Genomic DNA, 22,127 nt, shown 5'->3' with positions numbered 1-22,127 from the left:
ATGAGTTGGAGATGGGTTATTTGAGGGGAAGAGAAGACAGGTCATTCAACAAACATCAAGCGCCTACTTTGGACCATGCTTTGGAATTAAAAATACAAATATGAGACACTGCCTCTGCCCCTAAGTTCATGTTAATACATTCTGCTGTAATTACTTGGTGCATGTGGGTATGACTTCCTGTCTAGTGAAATGGCCAAGTTAGGGACCAGCTGCTGAGCCCTCTGCTCCCTTCTCAGCCTTACCAACTCTGTTTGCTGGATTCAGGAGACAGGGCAGTTCTGGCACTTTATCCTACTACTCTAGGCCCAGCTTGGTCCTGGCCACTGGTCAGGTCCAAACGTTAATGTCTGGGAGGAAAGCCAGGACTGTGGACAAATTGAGAACCATGCTCTCCTGGGTAGAGGGTGGGCTTCTCCCACAAGACACAGACTTATTGGGAATATTGACTTTAGGAATGCTCCCAGGATACCCCCAGGATTTGGCTGGAGCCCTAAACTTTGTGAATGGGAGCTGTCCAACATTTCAGCATACTTTTGCATCTACATACTTTGAAAAATATATAATAATCTGTCAGTTTGACTGTTTTATTGTGTGCCATGTTCTAAGAGAATTTACACAGTTCAGGACCTAGCATCTCAGGTCTTTAGTTTTGTTTAAGATTTTATTTTTAAGTAATCTCTACACCCAACATGAGGCTCAAACTTAAAACCCTGAGATCAAAATTCTCACACTCTACCAACTGAGCCAGCCAGGCACCCCTCTCAGGTCTTTAGATCTGATACCTTAATGTTCAGTTCTCCTTAAAGTCACTGAGACCTGAAAAAAACCTGACTTATTATTTGTTTAGGCACATTGGTACCAGAAAGCAAATTGAATATAGAAAAGGATATACTTCTTTCCTATATCATGGTGACTTGACAATCAGAAAGGTAATCAGAGCTTGCTTTGCTCTGTCCTAGTGACCAGAATACCGATGTCAACTAAACAGAGTGCCACTTCATTGGACAGTGTTAAAATCGTACTAACATAGTTTTACTTTCCAGCTATCATTTTTTCTAGATTCCATAATAACCAACCCTGATGTTTATAATTGCCTTTACAACCAGATTCTACAGCATGCTGTATGACAGTTTTTACAATTTTATATTTTATTCTGCATTGATAAAAGTACTGCCTGGTGACATCTAGGGAAACATAGGGAGAGATAGTAATCTTTTTACAGTATCTCCAAGTCACACTATTCCTCTTGAAAGGGATCCTGTCTACAGCATGTAAATACTTGTTAGCAAGGATCAGCAGCCATTTTCTGCAAGGGCCAAATAGTAAGTATTTTACATTTTGCAAGCCATACAGTCTCAGTCAAAATTACTCAACTCTGACATTGTAATATGAAAGCAGCCTTAGATAATAATAGGTGAATGATTATGGCCATATCCCAGTAAAACTTTACTTACAAAGAAAGAGGGGGCTCTAACTCATAATTGCTGATCTCTGCTTATTAGTCATAATCAGAGAATGGATCTTTTTTGTCCTTTCTTGACTTTGCTTTGGTCCTCTTTTATCATAAGTATTAATATGATGGTAAGTCTTCAAAAGTGGTTTTCACTCTCCCCTAAAAGAACAGGAATCCTTTGAGAAATGGCTTCTTTTGAGATGGAGGCAAGGAAAGTACAAGTTGAGCCTGGAACATCTTGTTCCACCAGAAAGTAAGGAACTTTTCCAAGAATGATGGGAATGTGTCAAAAGGACATGTGAAGGGGCTCCAATGGCCAATACCAGGACAATTTGAGCACAAAAACAAATGATAGTAACATATTATAACCCGTAAAATAATCTATGAGTTTATACTAATTTAAAGAGATAAGTAAAAAATAATAATAATAATGGGATAGGAAGGGAAAGCTCTTCCTTTTTAAAAAAATTTTTTTAAATGTTTCTTTATTTTTGAGAGAGAGGGAGACAGAAAAAGTGTGAGCAGGGGAGGAGCAGAGAGAGGGAAACGCAGAACCCGAAGCAGGCTCTGAGCTGTCAGCACAGAGCCCCACACGGGGCTCAAACTTACAAACTGTGAGATCATGACCCAAGCTGAAATCAGATGCTCAACCAACGGAGCCACCCAGGCACCCCAGGAAAGCTCTTCCTTAATGATAGGGTTAGGAGGAAAAACTGTTTCTCAAATGTGGGAGAGCAATCAGAACCACTTGGGGAGCTTTTCCACATACCTGAGCCTTTTTTTAGAGGGCTGTGTGTGTGTGTGTTTAGAAAAGCTCTCCCCAGTAACAGTGCTCAGCCTTCTCTGTTTAGGGACAACTGATATATGGGCTTAGCCCACAATTCTTCTTCCATTGAAGACAATGAAAAGACAGCAAATGGGAGTGTTGTCTCTTGAGACTGCTTGGCCCAATCATGCCTGCTTCTTACCTCTATTCCTTCTGTTATCCTTGTCAGTGTATTTGGTCCTCTTGGAACCTGGTGGGTCCAAATGGAGGAGCTCCTGCCTCTAGGGTTCTTGGGCAGCCATCAGAAACAGACAGGTACTTCCTTGGGGCACTTGGGTAGCTCAGCTTGTTAAGCGTCCGACTTTGGCTCAGGTCATGATCTCACAGTTTGTGAGTTCAAGCCCACGTTGGGCTCTGTGCTGACAGCTTAGAGCCTGGAGCCTGCTTCGGATTCTGTGTCTCCCTCTCTCTCTGCCCCACCCCAACTTGCACTCTGTCTCTCTGTCTCTCAAAAGTTAATAAATGTTAGGGGCGCCTGGGTGGCGCAGTCGGTTAAGCGTCCGACTTCAGCCAGGTCATGATCTCACGGTCCGTGAGTTCGAGCCCCGCGTCAGGCTCTGGGCTGATGGCTCACAGCCTGGAGCCTGTTTCCGATTCTGTGTCTCCCTCTCTCTCTGCCCCTCCCCCGTTCATGCTCTGTCTCTCTCTGTCCCAAAAATAAATAAACGTTGAAAAAAAAAATTTTTTTAATTAATAAATGTTAAATAAACAAATAAATAATAAATAATAAATAAATAAATAAATAAATAAATAAATAAATAACAAGCATTTCCTTAACTAGCAGAGACTGCCTCTTCCAATGTTTCCTTTTTAAGCTGTTAAAAGGAATAGCAAAATACCTGGAGGAAAAGTAGCCAATGAAGAATTAATTCTTTCCTAGGGAATTTTTAGGAGATAAAAGACAATCCTGTTAACAGACAAATTAAAGTCAAGTCACAAAGTGAACATTTAAAATATTTTTCTTCTATTTTGAACAAGTGTAGATATGTGAGACCAAAGATATTTAATACATGTTATATGATCCGTGACTTCAAGGGGTATATCTGTTTAGGAATACGTTGGGAAAAAATTAAATGAAAACATAAAGGATTGGTAACTTAAATATTTTGTGGCAAGCTACATTTGTACTTAATCACCAAATGAACTATGTAAACTCATAAAATTTATTAAATATGGAGGAGTAAGAGATTGCCAATAGCTAGAGAGGGCAGACAGGACAGAGTAATAGAATCCGCATCTGTTGAAGGGACCTTAAGAGGTCACCTAAAAATAAAAGCTCACCTAGTTCAGCTCAGCCTTCCACCTGGTTCTTGACCCTACTAGAACATCCCACATGGTGTCATCCAGCTTAAAAACCGGCCATGATAGGACCTCACCCCTTCCTGGGATAGGCTTGTTGCATTTAACTAGCCCTGCTGGGAAAGTTTTTCTTCAGTGGGTCAAAATCTGTCTTTCTATACCTTTAAACCTTGATCAGTTTTACCCCTTGTGACCACAGAGAAGAAATCTAATCTTTACTCTTCCCCTCATAGCCCTTCAAGTAATTAAAGACAGTTCTCTGGTCACTCCAAGTTTTTCTTCCATCTCTAAGCTAAATCCTCAGTTTCTCCAGCAGATCCTCACAAAACCTAATATGAGTATATTTGCTACATTCACCATCACAGTCACTTTGTTATTCTAAAAATAGGCTGCCCATGAACTGGTATTCCATGAATTCAGTATTCCAGGGGAGAAGGGGGAACATTATCCTAGAAAGATCTTATAATCACTTATCTGGCTTCAAACCAGTTCTAACCAGCTGTTACTTTGGGCAAGTTACTTAAACTCTCTGAGCCCCAGTTCTCTGCTGAGAACATACCATGTGCTGGGCACCATACTAGACATTAGGGATGCAAGGACTTAATGCCAGCCCTCAAGAAGCTCATAGTGAAGTGGAAGAAATAATTATGGTAAGTACTGTCTGCATTAGACGTATGCCCACACAGTATTACAGAAATACCTAGAAGGCCAGCCTAACCCAGCCCAGTAGAAAGAAGTAGGAATCAGGGCCAACTTTCCAGGTGAGTTGACACTTGACATGAATCTTGAGATTAGGTGGGCATTTACCAGGTGAAGATCAATGGCAAGGAAGAAAAGCATGAACAAAAGGCTCCCAAGTTTGTCTCAGTTGGTACGGTGTCTTACAGCTGGAACATGGAGTAGTGAGAAGGGTGAGAGGTGATGGGAGGTGAAGCTGGAAAGGCAGGCAGGTGCCAGTCACAGGGAGTTCAGTGAGGCGCAATGAGAAGACGCTGGGAAGACATTGAATCAGGGGTTACTTTAACGGTGGTCTGCAAAGAAGTAGACATGAAGCCTGTAAAATGGAGCTGATGATGCCTTCAGCCCATTAGTACCTCCCCACGTTGTAAGGAGCAGATGAGATAAATAAAATGCACAGGGGGTCAGGCGCATGCCAAGGGCTCAGTCAGTGTGGTCCCTTCCCCAGCTCCTGTCAGTTCCATCACAAAGACAACTCCCATCAAGCCCGTATCCGTTTAAAAGGCTTCTGTATTTTTGCACACTCTGTTGCAAACCCTTATGTCATCTGCCTAATCTCTTCCTTCCATTTGGTGTTTCAGATCCAAACTCAGAACCTCATCTGAATCTCTTTCGAGTGCTTTAGCCTCTTGCCATAGCCTGTCACAGCAGTTTGGGATCCTGACTCTGTCAGCCAGTGCTCCTGGGAATGGTGGGGGGGTAGAAGCATCACCTTAAAAGGAGTAGGGCATTCAGGAACAAGTAAGGGCAGGGTGGGAGTCAATATCAGGACCAGAAGAAGGAGAACAACAGTCTGAAGCTGAGGGTTTAAAGGGTGGACAAGTCAAAGAAAAGAATGCGGGGGGAGGGGTTGGGTGGTATGGAGTGAAATTGTGCACACCAGGCCAAGACGTTTGGTCTTTATCCTATAGATAGACATAAAAGGCCACCGGAGCTTTGCAGGGGTTTGATGAAAGCAGTGTTTTGGGGAAGTTTGTCTTGCAGCGAGGGGCCACAAAGTTGAAAGGAGACTAGAGGAGGAATACTGTTGGTCACAGAATGACAACAATCTGGACAAGGATGAAGTCAGTGAGAATGGTTGGGACGAGCTGGGTGAGAAAAAGCAATGATTTGACAACTTGGCCAAAGCAGGAGGGATAAGATTGGTTCCCACGACATGCACTTTCAATGCAGCATTTCACGGATCCTCACAGACTTTTTAAAAACATTTCAGTGGTGGGGCACCTGGTTGGCTCAGTTAAGCATCCAATTCTTGATTTCAGCTCAGGTCATGATCTCACAGTTTGTGGGATCAAGCCCTGCATCAGGCTCTGCACTGATAGCATGGAGCCTGCTTGGGATTCTCTCTCTCCCCCTTTCTCTCTGCCCCTGCCCTGCTCACTTGCTCTCTCTCAAAACAAATAAACTTAAAACAGAATAAAGTGTCTCAGTGGATGATACAGATTTAAAATATAATTTAGTTCTAATATTTTGCCATTAAAAAAACACTTTTTCTAAATTACCATCATCAATGTTCCCAGTATTTTTAAACTGCAGTATTTTTAAACTGCAGTTTGGAAGAAAAAAATCATTTTCCAACTTACTAATCTTTCTGCCAGTTCTCAGTTATTGGCTCATAAAAATAAAGATTCCATAAGACCTTAATTTTTAAGATGCAAATAACACATCTCCACTCATTTATGTGGATGGCTGATTTTACACATAAATGAGTGTCTCTGTGTCATGTTGTGCTTTATCCAGATAACAAAACAATAGAAGTGTAGTTCGCAGTATCGGGCAAACAAACATTCGCCAGGAGTGTACTTTGAGTCAGGTGTTACGAAAGGTTGTCGGGAGTATAAAGGCATGGTCGCTGCTCACGGACCACACTGGTGAGCAAGGACAAGAGGCCCGTGAACGGATAAGTACAGCGCAAGGTCACGTGAAATGTGATTAAAGTACAGATACAGGGCTGCGGAGGCCCGCACGTCCTTGTTATGCCGTGGCCAGAGGAGGCAGGAGGAAGAATGAAAAAGGAAAGACGGAAGAAGAGCGAGAAGAAGAGTGAGAGCTTTTTAAACAGGGAGAGAAAAGAAGGAAGAACAAAGTATAAAGTACAAAGAAAAATACCTTGTCCTTTGTGACACTTTGTAACGTACAAAGTCCTTTCAGATAGGTTATCTCATTTGATTCTGCCAAGAAGCTTATGAGAAAGCAAAAAATGTGAGACAGAGGGGAGGCGATGGGAAGGGAGGCCCACAGGAAAGAGGAGAGAAGAGCTAGGGAAAGCTCGGAGGCCCTCAACGGCCTCTTCTGGCCATCCCGGAGGATAGCAGCCTGCTGCTGGGACCAGGTCTCGGCCGCCCGGTGACAAGCTGGTGCGGACCTCTTATCACCAGACAGACTAGCAAGGAAGGGCTCGAACCACCACTTCAAAGAAGTCGGAACCACCCGGACAAAAAGCAAGAGAAGCCTTTAAGTGGTTATTTTGGCAGCTATTATCAAGGACTTCTTGCTGGCTGACTGACCACAAGCTTCCTTCCATACTTCTCTGCCCTGTTTTTTAAAAATATTTTTATTGAATTTTTTTCTTGTCACAAAAGTTACACATGTTCAATGTAAAAAATTTAGAAAATCCAGGTAAACCTGAAGAAGAAAATAAAAATCCCCTATAACCCTGCCGTCAGATAGAACCACAATTATTATTTTAGAACATATCTTCACATTATTCTTCTGTGCCTATTGGAATATTTCTGCTCTGTAATACCTTCCCTTCGCTTCATCTATTGTAAACGTCTTTTCACGTCTTTATCAGTCGGGATTGTGTTTTGATACAAATAACAATAAACTCTAAGGACAACTAGCAGTGTTCGTTAATAGCAAACCCCAAACTAAACTAAGCATGGCTTCAACAAATAATAGGGGCATTTTTCTCACACGGCAGGAGGTACAAGCCGGTACCACAGCTCACGACACCATGAAGGACGTTTCAGCCCCTTAGCCAGTTGGGTGTTAACCTCATGTCTCAGGTGGCTCTTCGCTATAAGAGAAGCTGTGAAAAAAGTATTTCGTCTTTTTGACCCCTCTAGCGGAGACAGGCAAGGGAGAAGGGTGCTGGGAATGGGCGCTGAGCCAGCGCTCTCTTAAGCAGCTGCAGTTTAGATGTACCATGATTTATTTAACTGTTCGTTATTGTTCATCGTTTTAGTTGTTCCCAGTTTTTCATGATTATAAATATGCTTACATCTAAAGTTTTACACATACTCACAATTATTGCTTTAGCACAAAATTCCTAGAAATAGAAATAAGGTCAGAGAATATAGAAAATGTAAAGGCTTTTAATGTCTTTTTTTTTTTTTAACCAAATAGCCATCCAGAAGGACTGTGCTAAATTACACTCTGACCAACCACGTTTAAAAGAGCACATTTCCCTGGACTCTCAATAAAAGGTTTTTGTTTGTTGGTTTGTTCATCATTAAGCTATTATCCTATGACCATTTAACAGATTTAACTTTGAGCTAGCGTGGACCAGATTCTAAAGTGCTCAGCAGCCTCTGGGAACCCAGAGCAGGGATGCTGAGAGCTTCAACCAGCCCCCACCCTTCTCCAGTGCTGCCTGGAGGTAGGGGTTTGCAGGGTGGCCTGTGCTCCCAGGCACAGGTGTGGGTCCTCATCTTGGCAGGCACCGCAGAGGACTCGTGAGGTCCCTGGTGAGCATAGACCTCACTCATCTGTCCTTTTTTTGGGAGGTTCTTTCTGCCACCATGAAGCCATCGTCTGTTGCCGTCTTAGTCCTAACTCAGGGCTAGCCTGGCTTATTTGGAATTGAGGTGCACCCGGTATCTGGCCTCTTTCGAAACAGCCCTCCCTGTATCTTCACACATCACTCTTCCCTGAGGTACCTCAAGTAGGGTAGCCTCACAGGCCTACCTCATGATCTGCAACAGAGAGAGGGCTAAGAAAACAGTATCAGGAGATTTGGGGGGCGTTTTAATCATATTAAGCCGCTTTCGTGACACGCTGCAGGTTCCCGGGGAGGTGGTCAAAAGAGTAAATCATCCCTAGACGTCACTACCCTTTGAGATAGTTATTAACTAGTCAGGAGTTGGCCACTGTGTACAGTCCTACTCATTAAACGAGGAGCCATCCATGGATGAGAGAAGAATTCCTCTGGCCCAATCATCTTTATGTACATAGTAGGTACATAGTATCTTAAATATTCATGAGTGTAGACATATATTCACGTGTGAACAAACTAGGGAATGATGAATCCAAGCAACACTCATGCTCGGTGCAGGAACACAGGCCAGGTCTCAGCACCACACCGTGACCCTCTAAAATAAGAAAAGGAAAATTCCAGAATTCTGGTTCCAGGAAGGAAATGATAAGGATCCTATTTTGGTGGTCGCTTTAGGGCCTCACCCTGACCTCTGGAGAAATGACGCGTAAGACGCGAGAAGCGCTATCTTAAGGAAACGGAGTTCCGCGTGAGCTCTCCTTATGGGGCATGGTTTGGAGCTCCTGTCGGTTATTACCACCACAAGGGAAGAGAAAGGAAGAGAAACTAAAACTTATGAAGCCCCTATTCCAAATCCAGCTAAAGCAGGATCGTGATGCCCTGGCCAGTCACTGCTGTTAAATGCCCACCTCGGGGCCTTTACCCGGATCCCTCACTTTTCCAGACTCCGGAATGCGACTTCGTAAGACATCCACAAAATAGATCCACTCACAACTGACTGTATTTAACTGTATTACTTAGAGTCTCCAACCGCCTCTCCCTACCGAATTACATTGTTACTGGTTCTATGTCAAAGACTTAAAAATGCTCCGTCAGAATTGCTTCCCCAATAACTGTAACAATAAAGCTGGACTGGTGAGGTCCTGTGTGAGTGCCCCACTCAGGTTAGCTTTAACCTTCATGACGGTCCAGCAGCATAGCTACTTAGAAATCATTAGTAAAGTTGAACATGTTTCATATTTCATGTTTGTTAGCCATTTGTACTCCTTCCATGAATGCATCTGTGTTTTGGGTGCCCATGAGCCATACACATAGTGAGTGATGTCCGGAAGGCATTTCTGCTTCATGATAAGAAACTGAGGCCTCGAGAGGCCACCTTTGCCCAGAGCCCAGGTGGTGAGAGGCAGGGCTGGAGCTGGGTCCTTTGGAGTCTTTGTGTGTGTGTGTACCATGCTGTCTGTTCACACAGCTAAACATGCCAGTATATTTCTTAGGAAATACGCTGTAAGGCTCCCTATTTTTGGAGATGCAGTTAAAGTTTGCTTTCTTAATTCTCTATTTCTCCTACTTTCAGCAGAATCTTGGGAAACCCTAAGTCATTTTCCCTTTCTTAACCCCTTTCCCCCATGTACTAGGCAAAAATATGAAGGGGGTGCGTATCTAGGGTAATGTCTAGCTTTATCTTGGTTCCCTGGTCATGTGCGTTTTCTCCATTGCTACCAAACATCCACTTTTTTCAAACCAAAATGCATTTTAGCATAGCTGCAGTATAGCAACAGTATTTTCTTTCATTTTATAATTACCTTAAGTGAATCTTCAAAACCTTCATATAGGGACATTTTCTAGTATCTCATGTTCAGAATAAATTACATGGAGTATCAGGGATTTAGTTTTAAAAACAAAAAGTAACTTTCATTTAGTAATAAATAAATAAACAAACCAACAAATAAATAAATAAATCTGGGGCCAGTACAAATCCATCCCAGAACCCTAGATAGATCTTCAGTAAAGGTGTGAATGGTGAGAATTTACTATCAGAATATCCAGATGTTTCTTAGACCACATCAATGACCTGTGGGTTCCCCAAACTCTACAGCCCAGACAGTTCACAAAAGAATACATTTATATGAGTAATAAATGTGGAAATAATGTTCTCCCTCACTAGTAATCAAAGAAATGTTTTTTCAAAGAACAACAAAAAAAAGTTGGTTTTTATTAAATCAACACATTATCTAAAATAATAACATTCCGTGTTGGTGAGAGTATAGGGAAATGAGCACTCTTTCCTTCTGGAAGGAAAATGAAAGGTACAGTCTTTTTAGAAAACTGTTAAGCCTTAAAACATGCCATGCCCTTTGACATAGTAATTCCGTCCCCACAGGTAGTAGTAGATTTAGACAAAAATTGAATGTTCATAGATGTTAAATCTAGCACTATCTAAATACCAAAAATGTCTAACTACCGGAGACTGATTTAATAAAGCATGGAAGGGGCGCCTTGGTGGTTCAGTGCGCCCCATTCTTGATTTCAGCTCAGGTCACAATCGCATGTTTCATGGATTCTAGCCCCACGTCAGGCTCTGGGCTGGTGGCACAGAGACTGCTTAGGATCCTCTCTCTCCCTCTCTCTCTCTCTCTGGCCCTCCTGTTTGTGCTCTCTCTCTCTCTGAAACAAACTTTAAAAAATCTTATAATAAAGCGTGGAATATTGTGCTCCATTAAATATGATGTTTCCTAATACCCCTACCTATTCTTCCCAGTGTTCGTGTATGATATTAAGTGAGCCCCTGGTCTCCACCCCACCCTTAAACCTGGTCCTCCTGTAGTTTCCTCCATCCTTCCAGGGCTGGGGCCAGAAACTGTGGGGTCATCTTTGACCTCTCTCTTTCACATCCCCCAGCTGGCCTGCTGCATTCTGTCTGTTCCACCTTCAGTAGGATTTGCCCTACTTTCCAGGCCTCTTGTAAAGCATGAACTGAGAAGGCTTGAGGAGAAAAGAAAGCAACCCTGATTCCCCCTTGAGTGGCTAAGGTTTTGATTCTTAAATCGAGGCCAGGTTTTTCTCCTTCTTGAATTATCTAACCATCTCTTTTTCCTAGAGCAGAAGCCGATGGGCCAAAATCACCTCATTGAGAACATGACATCTAAAGTAGGGTAGCAGGATTCAAAGCATTACTGCAATGAATAGAAAAATATGTGAGGAGAAAGTAATAGGATTTCACTGGTGGTAAGCCTACTTACTGAGAAATGTTGTGTGTTTTCAGTGAGCTACAAATATTGTATACCATGAAGGACCATCCAATTTAAAGGAGACCCTAAAACGAAGTGTGCAGAAGCCTCCAATAACTTAGCTGCTGGGCTGTTGCCCTTAGGACAGGTGAGCAGACTCTGCCACAAGGGAAGAGACGCTGCAGTAGATTGTTGATGTCTGATGGTTCCCACGAAGTTGAGTCATAAACACCGAAAGTTTGTCCGGATCTCACATGTACAAATAGGTAGAACGGTTTTTGATAAACTACATAAGCCCAGAGTGGGAAGATGTTGAAGGGCTAATTTAATTCGCAAAAGGCCTCTTCATGTTTAGATTCCTAAGGAAGAGGTTTGCAGACGGAGGGCTTGGTTAAGTTGTAAGTGTGATGATTTAGAAAAGTTGGAAAGTTGGGAACGGCCTGGACTCCGTCAAAAGTATAGGATTTACCTCCTGGGGATAAATCATGTCCTGGGTAATAACCTTTACTTTGACCAAATTGTAACTTCTCTTTGGAACGCTGTGCCCTTTCCGAGAGAAAACGGCAGATGGCTGGAATCAGTCTTAGAGTTTACTTGTCTTTAGAACACAATGTAACATCATCCACCTGAAGAATCATGCAGAAATTTAAGGTCTTTAAGGTTGTGGCTGGGGACTTGTGAGAAGTAGGTGAGGCCTCAGGAAATCTTTAGGGCATTTAACCGTCCAGGTAGATTAGTGAGTTTCCCAGAAGGCAAACAAATGTTGACCCTTTCGACCTAACAGAACACTAAAGAAAGCAGAACATGTATCTGTAACTGTAAACTATGCACCCTCTGGAGGCACTGGAGGTAAGAGTATTTGGTTCTGGTCAGGAGATGACTATTCTATTTATGGCCCCAAGGTCCTGAGTAAATCTATATCCCCACCCACTGGGTTTTTTGACTGAAGGGTAGGGGTGTTATAAGGACTGTTCAGAGTATGATGAGTCCTTTCTCTGTTATGCTTTTGACTACTTTAATCCTTCTTCAGCTTTAAGAGGGTATTGTGTAGGTTTGGGTAGAAATTCAGACAGGCTGTTCTGAACCTCAGTGGATTCAGCCCCAGTAACCCTGCAAACAATTATATGTTTGAAACTTTGTCCCCTTTTTGTGCTAAAGCACTTCTCAATTTTGTACATATTGAAGGTTCCCCAAATTGATCACTATAATTTTAAAGTATCCTTGATAAAATTGGGCCATCTAGAAAGATAAGTTCACAAAGTTGAGTTACAGAGTAAATGTATATAAGAAGCAAGAACCTGGCCTACAGGGGTCCAGTGTTTAGATTGAGCAAATCCATAGTTTTGAGAATAGTCAGTCCAAAGAGTTGCTTGTGTACCTGTGTCCCCAAACCTAATGCCTGGGCCTTCCAGCTACAAACCCCAACCAGCTTTGTGGTTCCAGAGGACAAAAAAACATGCCGAGATCTCTCCCAGAGCCACACTTTCATGGACAAAGCAAGAGAAGACTGAGGAAAGTTCTCATAGGGTTTTTAGTAATCACCCAAACTGGAAACACTCAGATATCCTTCAGTGGGTGAATGGATAAGATGTGGCCTATCCATACTTGTACCATTGTTTGGAATACTACTCAGCAACAAAAAGGGCTATTAATGTATGCAACAACTTGGATGGAACCCCAAAGGCATTATGCTGAGGGGAGAAAAGGCCAATCTCAAAAGGCTACTATATACTTCCATTTATATAACATTCTTAAAATTATAAAATTATAGTTATGGCAAACAGATCTGTGGTTGCCAGGGGTTAGAGTTGGGGACGAAGCATGGCTATAGAGGGGCCACACAAGGGAGTTTCCTTGAGGTTATAGAACATTCTGTGTCCAAGTAGGGTGGTGATTACATGAATCTATACATGTGATAAAATTTCATAGACTGTACACCAAAGAGAAAGAAAGAAAGAAAAAGAAAGAAAGAAAGAAAGAAAGAAAGAAAGAAAGAAAGAAAAATTGCATGTAAAAGCTGATTAAACCCAAATAATATCTATAGCTTAGTTAATAATGTACCAATGTCAACTTCCTGGCCTTCACAATTATTATGTAAGATGTTACTGGGGAAGCTGGATGAGGGTGCATGGGAATTCTTTGTCCTATTTTGCAGTTGTGAGTCTAAAATTATTTCAAAATAAAGTGTTTCCAAAAATTTGGAGGGCACTGATTTCTGCAAGCAGCACTTGGGAATCTCTTCAATTTTTACGAGAAAAGATAATATAAAATAAAGCCTCAAGAATTACAAATTTAATGCAGTTTCTATTCACTGCAATTTCATTTGCTGCAATTTTGATTTGGAAATTATGCTCCGTTTTTTAACTATAGTATGGTTACAAGTATTTTTGTATCGTTACCAATATGTTATATACAAGGGAACAAAATTTCCTTGAGTTTCCCCCCCGGATGGAATACCCCCTAACCTCTTTACGGAGCTCCTGGTGTGTAGCTCCTGTGTACCCTTCTAACCTCATCTCCGCCGGCACCCAGCATGCATTCTGGGTGAACTATTTGTAATCCTCGCCCTCTTCCCCCTAGTCTTCTCTCCTCTTAACTTTTGGCTCGATGACCTTCTCTTTCAAGACCGCATCAAACTATGCTTCCTCTACAAAGGCTTCCCTGACCCCGGAAGCAGGCCTGCTCCAACAGCGTGCCCTTCCTGCCTGTGGGGTTCTAGCATAGTGTGGAGCCCTTTGGCTATTTGTTCACTGGCCTAGCTCCCACCCTATCCGTGAATGCCTTGAGGGCCCCGACTGGATCCCATTCCTTTCTAGAGGCCCTGTGCCTGGCTCCATGCCTGCAATATACACTCCATAAATGGTGGTAAGTAAGTGAGTGAATCTGAGGCTCTGGAAAGTCCTTAGTAATAGATTTTGTGCATTCCACCCTGCCTTAATAGACCTTTCAACAAGATTTTCAACGAAACTGAAGATCAAAAGGGGTTCTGTTTTGATTAACTACAGGTAAACAGGACAGTAAATGAATACTTAAAACATATTCCAAACATTCAAATTAGTTAAGATTTTATTATACTTAAAGTCTTCCCCCATTCTTTCTTTCATTCATGACACAGGGTTGTGATAAGCTTTAGAAAAACCAAGACGTTGTACTTGTGAGCCTCTGTGGACAGATACAATCTAGAATTTAAGAACAGGATATGGAGTCTGAAGGAGGATGTGTGGGATGTTGAGATTAGAGCACGAGCCTACATTGAATCTGTATATTGCTTCGGCCTTTACTAAGAGCAGCGCGGTGTCCCCCACCTTGCAGGCAAGTCGCTCGTTACTTCACCTGTGATATGGCAGCAGACATAAATGGCCTGGATGACAGACTCCTGATTTCCCCACTCAGCATCCATCTGGGCAGATGGTCTGGGACTCTGTAACTGTCTTTGGGTCTAGCCTCTCTCTCCACCCTGCAGCAAGGTGACTCAGATGTTCATCATTTCTTCTTGCACAATCTAATGACCATTTCTCCATCAGAGGTCTGTCTGGTAACTTCATTCAACAGGGCCGATGACCTCCTCCTTGAAACTGGAGTCTCCCTTGGCTTAGACACATCACCTACCTCTCCTGCCTCCCCTCTTGATCGAATCCCCTAGCATTCCTCTACGATTGAATCACTGGTCTCATGCTCATTTTAAAAAATAAAAGTAACAACAATCCTCTTTTCTGTGTCTCCACTTTCCCATTTTCTCTTCACTGCTTTCTGATACCCTGTCATCAAGGTGTTAGGTGCACCTTCCCCCAGCAATCATCTAACTGAGCCCACACTCATCCTTTGCGCTCTCTTGGAGCGCTTAGAAGCCAAATGTACTTTCACTGGGTAGCACTTCCTCTGTTCTGGTTTGTGGGATCCCTTGTTGTTTTATGAATTACTCTTATTTCTTCAAATGAAGGCTCCTTAAGGACAAGACCCGAGTCTTGAAATGATCCTGTGTCCTCATGGTGCCTCACAAAGTGTTTTAGCACCTTGTGTCAGCGGTCAGTAAATAGTTGGTGACTGAGATTAAGACAATGCTGCAGTAGCCAGCAAAAGGAAACGTAAAGAAGAAAACCTTTGAAATTTCTTTTCCCTTCTCCTAATGCTCAGGGGCCTAAATCATTAGATCAAATGATCACGCACCACACCGGGGCTGTGCAAGATCAAACAACTCTTCTTGCCACAGTGTAGTGGTAAAGCAAGAGCATAGACTTCAGGTTCAAATGGAAGGGGTTCATGCTCTAGTCTTGCCAGTGGTTGATCTTGAGCTTGAGCAAGGCACTTACTTGAACCCAGAGCCTTCATTTCCTCATATTCAAAATTGAGATAATAACTAAGGCTTTTGAGATGAAGGCTATCATCCAGAAGAGTATCATCTGTGGTGGGAATTTCAGGAACCATGGCAGACCAGGGGAGACGCTATTTGAAAGGAGGCACTGTACCCCGTCCAGCGCATATCCCCACTGAGGGGGGGCCACTGTCTCCTGAGGGGCAGGCAGCTAGAGTCCCGGGGACCTGAAGAATGACAGTCTGCACGAGAAGACAGAAGACCAAACACTGAAGCTTGTCAAGTTCTAGACATAACCAGGGTAGACTTTCTGGTGGAAAAGCTAGCAGATGAAATGAGCAGTCTGTCAAAAAGGCAAGGGAATAAAGCTGGAGAATTCTGAGAGGGGTTGGCTATGGGGCAGGAGGAGCTATGAGGGCAGAGGAGGGCTGAGCTTGGGATAGAGGGAAAGCAGGCTAAACAACCGGTCAGATCCACTTGTTCCAGAGGTAGGGAGAACATGCCACTTGGTCCAGTGACAACTGCAAGGCATACAGGCTGACAAAACATCGTTTTAAGGAAGATAAAGTGACACAGCTTGTATGTGCCCCCTGGGAGACACCTGCTTTTGAAGCGCGAAGGATCATTAAGGAAAATCAGGCACACCAGGGCTGCAGAAACCAACGTTCTCTTCTTAACATGTCACAGCAGCCGCCGCTGCCTCCTTCCCTGTCTGTCCTCAGGCTAGCCACAGATAGGCCAGCAACCCACCCCCGGCAGAGCAGGGCAGGGGGAGAGGGGCTGAACACAGCCTCCGGGGATACGGCAGCATTACCCGGACCAGCCTGGGGAAGCCTCTTTAAGAATTGAGATCGGGGCACCTGGGTGGCTCAGTCGGTTGAGCATCCGACTTCTTGATTTTGGCTCAGGTCATGATCTCAGGGTTGTGGGATCAAGCCCCATGTCGGGCTCCGTGCTGAGTGTGGAACCCATTTAAGATTCTTTCTCTCTCTCTCTCTCTGTCTCTCTCTCTGCCCCTCTCCCCAACTCCCGCTTGCTTGCTTGCTCTCTCTTAAAAAAAAAAAAATCAATAAATAGAGTTGAGATCATTGTTCAGCAGGACATGTCCCAGACCCTGGAAGCTGGGACTTCTGTGGGGTTCGGGATCTTAGAGAACAGCCACAGCCACATGACCTACAAGTGTTGTGAGAACAGAATCCTAGAGAAGCTCCAGTCCCCACTTGAACCAGTACCATCCAGATCCCTGTCCTGGATCTGCTGGATTGGGCGTATGCTGGTTCCCCACCAGCCCTGGAGCTGTTCCACCTGCACCCTCTCTACCTTTGACGAATTCAACTGTGAGATCTGAGCCTCCATATGAGTCAGGTCCCCGCTCAGCCGTGAGAAGAAGGTGATTGGCTGGGTCTGCCAGGGCTTTGTGACCCGCTGGCAGGACTCCTCCAGGCCCTCAGAACCCTTCATGCCTGCCTGCACATATTGCCTCCATGCAACCCCGGAATAACCTGGATGTGTGACCCAAGGGGACAAGGGGTAGCAATTTTGCAGATTTTCCAGACAGGTGACTTCAGCCCCCCTGGGCCTGGGCAGGAAAGGTTAACCCAGTGACAATGGGCATAGCCCCATGTCAGGAGCAGGAAACGTTTTGGCAGACTCCTCAGAGTTGTCCTCTGATCCCACAGCTTCTCTTCCAGTTCTCCTGACCGGTAGGATGAATCTACAAAGCCAAATATGTGGGAAATCGAGTTGGGGAGGGATTGTGGTCAGAGGCCCAGCTTCAGGAAGCCCAGATGGCTGTCCCCAGCCAGAAAGGGCAGAGCTCTGTAGTCTCTCTCCCTCCAGGACTGGTCTTCCTTGGTCTCGGAGACCTGAAGCTGGGTATGTGTTGAGCCCCTGCTTCCCAAACAAGTTCCCTTGGAGTCCCCGCTGTCTGCCCCAGTGGTGCTGACAAACACTTACTGAAAACTATGTGCTGGGCTCTGCTCAGCATTGTGTATGTGGTTCACTTAATCTTCATGAAAGCTTGATGGAGTGGGGACTGTCCCCATTTTATAGATGAGGAAACTGAGGCCCAAAGCCAAACTGCTAGGAAATGTTAGAGCCAGGATTTGAACGCAAGTGTTCTGACTGGAGCTCAGTATGTTAACACAGCACCTTTTTGGAGGCTGCCGAAGGCTTGCCCAACACCCACTGCAGGACTGAAAGACCCGGTGTGTCCTTCATAGCCGTGCTGGCCAGAGGATAGAGTCCTGGGAACTGCAGGGGGTTCTTGTAGGGACCAAAGAACTGGGGGCTGGTTGTCCCTGAATTAGCTTCAAGACACATTTGTAGAAGATAGATTTCCACTGAAGACCTGAAAACGAAAAGCCAAAATCAGATTTAGGCTCGTGATACTATTATTAAATATCAGAGTGTGAACTTTCAGAGTTCTGTAGACTTATTTATGATTTAGGAATATAAATACTTAGAGCTAATGTAGTCCTGGGTATCTGGGAAGGAACTGGATGATTTCTAGAAACTCTGCTGACCATGGGATGTTGGGATGTAGTCATTTTGAAGTCACTAGGCTACAGAATGACCAGCGGCTCTGCCTCTCTGGACGAGACCTGTGGCCACCTTTCCCATCTCCAGTAAACGCACCGTGAACCTTACGGTCCTAGCAAGGAAACGATTTAGCAAAATCATCAGCTTAAACCTCCTCAACTTGTCTTTCCCATGACTCCAGACCTGTAGCAGGAGTCATGGCTCTGAAGAGCAGGCTTTTCCCGAGGCCGCATTTTCAGTCTGGTCCCGGAATGGGGTTTACAGCTGGCTCGGTGACATGCCACAACCCCATCAGGGGCTGTTCCTCCTGATATTCACCATGTGCCAAAGATGATGGGAGAAACCCAGGGACAGGGAAGACCTCGCTGTGGTAGCCTTTGAAACAGAGCCTGACCCCTTGTGGGGGTGGCTACCATTGTCTCAGAAGAGAGAAAGCAGCTCTTGGTAACAGGTGTGTTAACTTCAAGAGTTTTCTCAGACTGTTTCTCCGCTTTAACTGGAGGCAGTTGGACCACGAAGGGCCAGATGCTTGGATAAATGCTCTGTATATCTTTGCCCCCAGAAGCTGATCTGGTTTGAGTCTAGGTCTGAGTTAACACCCAATACAAAACGTCATCCGAAGGTGGACCAATTGATGAGTTTAATGTGTAGCTTTGAGGAATAGAGAGGTTGGTGTGGTTCCGTCCAGAATCTTAGACCCAGCGTTCCAGGCCACTCCAGCTGGTCCAGCTCTCAGAGGACGTCTGGGTCAAGAATGAGCACTCCACCCCCCCCCTTGCCTGACACCACGAGCTTTTGACAAAACCAGGCTTTTTCTTTGAGGGCCCAGATCCAAGTTAGGGGCTCTCTTTTTCTAAATTGAGCTAGGGAGAGGAGGATTTGGGGATGGGGGAAATGTTTGAGGAGGTTTTAGCTCAGGACCTGGGTGCCACCTGCTGGTCATAACTTAGTCTTATTTACGGTGTCAAATCTAGGAAAGGAAAATGAAATCCTGCCCTCCCTACCAGGATGGGGGATAAGGGAGCTAGGAAGCCACTTCTTTGGGACCCTCTAGCAAGTGTGACAGAAAATCCTTGCAGAGACCCCTGGGTACCTTAGATGAGTCCTCTTGAGCTAAAATGGACCCTGACCAAGGCAGAGAGTAGCCAGTCCTGAGTGGAAATAATGGCTCTGTTCTTAGTATCAGCCTCCCACCTACACTCACCCCACTCTCCCACCCCACTCCACCACACCCCACCCTCTTTCCCAAAAGCCCCACAGGAGGCAACAACATGATTGTTGGGCCTCAAGGAGACATTTTTTCCAACTTCCTTCTTACAGGCCCCAATGCCACTTTGGGGACCCTAGATTCAGAAATGATCAAAGGTGTGGAGAATGCCCTCCCATCATCAGGCACAGACCGAACTGGGAATTTCTGGCCAAGCTGAGAAGACTTTGGCATTTTTCAAGTACCTGTATAGCTCTTGGTGGCTCTTGGAGCCCTGATTAGCAAGGTCTTTGGTTGTATCCTGGAAGGAAAACTAGACATTTCTCCCATGTGTCAAGGAGGAAGATGGCTAACACTTTCCCCCCCAAGGGAGGTGGCAAAACATCTCAACATCCCAGCGTATGCCATTGCAGTGTAGGCTACTCAGTCCCAGCCAAGCCCCTGTATCAGATGAGGATTGGACCCACCTAAGGGTGTGTGTGTATGTGTGTGTGTGCATAATATATGTAATATTTGTGTGTATATATGTATGTGTGTGTAACTGTATACAGTTGACTCCTGAACAATACAGGTTTGAACTGTGCAGGACCACATATACGTAGATTTTTTTTTGATACATACAGTGGGCTATACTGTAAGTGTATTTTCTTTTCCTTGTGATTTTAATAACATTTTCTTTTCTCTAGCTTACTTTATTATAAGAATACGGTATATAAAACATACACAAAATGTGTGTTGATCAACTGTTTATGTTATCAAGAAGACTTTTGGTCAGCAGTAAACTATTAATAGTTAAGTTTTGGAGAGAGTCAAAAGTTATACACAGATTTTCAACTGTGGAGGGGGGTCAGAGTACCTATCCCATGTATTGCTCAAGGGCCAACTGTATATATACTCTACATGTTATATATTATATATAAATATGTATTAATAAATTGTATACATAGTATGTTATATGTAGTTATATATGTAACATATATAATATAGTTATATATAATACATATATAGTTATACACACACACACACACACACACACACACACACACACGATGCACTTGGGCTTTACTCCGGCCTACTGAATGTCTCTGAAGGAGAACCCGATGTACTCTTCTAGTAAAGAATGTGAACTATCACCTGTTCAGTCCTATGGAACCCAAAGAAAGCTGGAAGACTCTTGAATTAGTTCTGGGGGACTAATTTTGACCTAGACCAATGCCTCTGCTTTTTATTCAATAATCAGCCCTTGAAACTCATACACTAAACAGGAAAAAAAAAAAAATCCCTAGAGTGGCTCAGGAATCCCCAGGGCCAACCTAAGACCCCTCCCCCCATTATCTCCTAGATCCAGCCCTGACCAGCCTAGACCCCCTGAGGCAGGCACCTCCTACAGAATGCAGAGCCACAACCCTCCCCCTCCTCACCCCTCCCGTCACCCTGCCTCAGGGGCCTGGGGGAAGAAATAATTCCCCTAGCTCAAGCTAGTGGAAGGCCAGTATCCACAATAGCTTGTCTCCTCCCGCACTGAACTCCTGGAGGCCTCTGCAACCCCCCTGGAGGCCTGGAAGGGTCTGACCACTCAGATGGGGTCCTTTCAAGCCCATTTCTTTCTAACTCTGCCCGCTCTCTCCTTCCTGACTTCCTGTCACAACAGTAGGTGACACTACGCTTTGGGGCATTTGGTTATATTATTCTCCTGTGAGTTTTCCCAGTAAGACTATAAACTCCCTAAACTCAGGAGCACGTCTTTTCTATTTCTCACAATCCCTAACTAAAGAGTCATCAAAATAAAATGCACTTTCCCTGATCCTACCCATTCTGCCTCTTTGTCAAGTTTGGTGTCCATCCATTCCCCATTCCCACTAGCTTACTGATGTTAGGTGAGTTTCCTAGGAACTCAGAAGCACTCTCCTAAATCCAGTCTCTGCAATTATTGTTCATGGAGAATTGGCCCGGAACCCACAAGTGAATGAAACAGCCTGGCCATGGAGGAACTTACATCTAGGTGGAAGGGACAGACATATAAGTGATTTCAGGAGAATTGACAAATGCTGTGAATGAGCATGCTCAGTGTGCTATAGAAACAGGGGCAGGGCAGGGGTTCAGAGACAATGTCCTGGAGGAGATGATGGCCAAGCTGAGTCCTAAAGGTTGAGTGGGGGTAGAGGGTCCAGGCCAGAGGTGCTGAAAGATGATTCAGAAAGAGGAGAGGCCATGAGGAGGTATCACTCAGTCATTCAACAATTTTGCTGAATACCTTGCCTGTGACTGGCCTGAAAACCCCACCCCTGGCTTTAAGGCCTTTACTGACAAGGGGGGCAGGCATTTAGACAAGTCTTGTGGTTAGAGCAAGGGTCAGAAGGGCAAAGGCACTGGGCTCAAAACCACTGTGTAAGAGGAGACCCAAGTGCAGTCAAAATTACCCTCAGAAATCTCTGGAATTCCCAGCTTCTGAGTCCTTAGGAGCTCCCAAGACAATGCAAGACAATACAATAATTTTTGTTTCTGTTGGCTTTTTGGCCTGCCGGACCTCCCTTTCCCAGGGCAACGAAGGGCAAAACAGAGGGTTTCTCTCTCGATTTTTCTCAAAAATGCCATTGAAGTTGAATGTGCATCTAGTGAAGTTCCATTATGTATACTTGGGGTGGAGGCCATGAGGGAGCAGAGCCCGGCGGATGTCACCCAAGCCTCCCCTCTAAAGCAGCTTCTCCAATCTGCGCCTGCAGACCCTTTGGGCATCTTGGTCGGGAGCAGATCCTGACTCAGTAGGTTGGGGTGGGGCTCCAGGATTGCAATTTCTAGCAAGCCC

At 44.4% G+C, this 22,127-nt stretch overlaps 1 protein-coding gene across 5 annotated transcripts in view; it reads left to right on the top strand.

Moving 5' to 3' along the window:
* The window catches only part of MAPRE3 (microtubule associated protein RP/EB family member 3), a 53,972-nt gene that overhangs the window by 25,403 nt on the left and 6,442 nt on the right, over positions 1-22,127 (top strand). Inside the window, exon 1 of one of the 5 annotated variants that reach the window (XM_047853964.1) lies at positions 11,297-11,409. The exons of 2 other annotated variants lie outside the window; for them this stretch is intronic. The gene's annotated coding sequence lies outside the window, so the exon portion shown is untranslated. Of the gene's footprint in view, positions 1-11,296; positions 11,410-17,035; positions 17,277-22,127 lie in introns of those variants that run through there. 2 more of the 5 variants (XM_047853963.1, XM_047853962.1) reach the window with 2 other exon arrangements.

This window comes from Prionailurus viverrinus, chromosome A3 (genome assembly GCF_022837055.1).
Source record: "Prionailurus viverrinus isolate Anna chromosome A3, UM_Priviv_1.0, whole genome shotgun sequence".
In the NCBI taxonomy this organism is placed as follows: domain Eukaryota; kingdom Metazoa; phylum Chordata; class Mammalia; order Carnivora; family Felidae; genus Prionailurus; species Prionailurus viverrinus.
This window is presented reverse-complemented; position numbering and strand designations above follow the sequence as displayed.